Below are 1,783 nucleotides of genomic sequence, written 5' to 3' on the forward strand. Positions count from 1 at the left end.
ATATATGTATATGTATATATATATGTGAAAAAACTGATTATTTGAATTGTTCCTTTAAAGTGCATCAGTTTGAAAGCTTCCTAGTTTCTATCCACTGAGCATGTGAAAAATTTAATGGAGATCAGATGAACGTACTTACCATAAAGTTACTTAGAAGATTAATTATTCAGTTTTATATTTAATCATATGTAGTTAAATCCATACCAATAACTGACCACTGGTTAAAGTCAGAAAACATAAGGATTGTTGACTTTGAAATATAATTATTTAATTAAAGGCATACAATTATAATATGCAAATTAACCACAAGGTGATATTTTACAAATGTATAATTTGGCAGGCATTTGATTAAAATTCTTACATAGGACATCAAAACCTTATCAATACTTCAATAACCAATGTTAATAGAGAAAATATAGTAATGATTTTATTTGACTTGTCATACCATTGATGGATAATAATCTTTCACTGCCTCAGTGTCTTATTTGTAGAGAAGTTCTTACAGTGTGCTGAAAACTTCTGTTTTATCTTGCATTATAGAAAAAAAATAAAAACCACAATTATAAAAGTGAACCAGTTGTTTTAAATGCAATATTTACACATGTTATCACTAAGTATTTTAAAACCTATTATTGATATTGTATCATGTTAAATTTTAATGCATGTTTTAATATATAATTAATTTCCATGATAAATGTGATATGTGGAGGATTGACTTTATACTTAATCAAAGGCCTTGTTAGCAATTACATTTCTGAACTCAGTTCAGTGGAACAAGACCAAAGGTCTGAGAGTCATACAGTACATAAATGCCCTTGAGCTAGGATTTGTTGGCCTGGGAAGGGGTTATATTTGTGTCTGAGTGTACTTTATTCCCTAGGGTTTGGAAATCATATACAGTGTATTGGTAATACAGGGGCTGATGAGATGTTTGTGGCTCAGATCAATGGCCCTTGACTCAGACCCAGTAATCCTACAGGCAGAATTGCTCTTTTTCAAGCCCTATTTACCTTCGAGGGATTAGTTAGACTTTCAGAAAGTCCGCTGTGGCCCTCATTCACTCAAATGTTATCATCTACAACCATCTAAGAATCCTGCTCTAGGGCATATTTCTGATCTCTCTGTTGTTTCTGGAAGAGTTTTTATTGTGCCTTTATTTTATAGGACATATAATTATAGGTTGCCAGTTATATTATTTCAGTATTTTAAGAGGTATTATTCTATTTTGTTCTGATTTCATCAATCCTATTGAGAAGTTAGCTCTAAGTCATATTTTTGTCTTTTTGAAGGTATTGTGCATTTATTCTCCTAGCTGCCTATAAGATTTTTTATTGTCTTTATTTTTTAGCAGTTTTACTCTAATACGCCTAGGAGTATGTATCTTACTATTTATCCTGATGGTGGCTTATCACACTTGTTGAATATTTGGCTGGATGTATTTTATTATTTCGGAAAAATTTGAGTCTATTATCTCCTCACAAAGTACATATTTCATCATTTTTTAAAAAATTGAGTCCATTATCTCTTCAGATATTGCCTCAGTCCTATTAACCATCACCAATCCTTTTCTAAGACTCCTTTAGATGTATGTTAGAATTTCTTACAATGTCCTTTATATATCTTATGATCTTTTCTCTGTTTTGTATTCTTTTTTTCTTTCTGTGCCTTGGTAAGGGTATTTTATACTGACCTCTCTTCCAGTTCATTAGTCCTGTATCCACTGTGTCCAATCTGCTGTCACAGTTTTCTGTTTAGTTCTAGAATTTAGTTTTCAACTTCTAAA

This window comes from Trichechus manatus, unplaced genomic scaffold, assembly GCF_000243295.1.
Source record: "Trichechus manatus latirostris isolate Lorelei unplaced genomic scaffold, TriManLat1.0 scaffold00222, whole genome shotgun sequence".
NCBI lineage: Eukaryota > Metazoa > Chordata > Mammalia > Sirenia > Trichechidae > Trichechus > Trichechus manatus.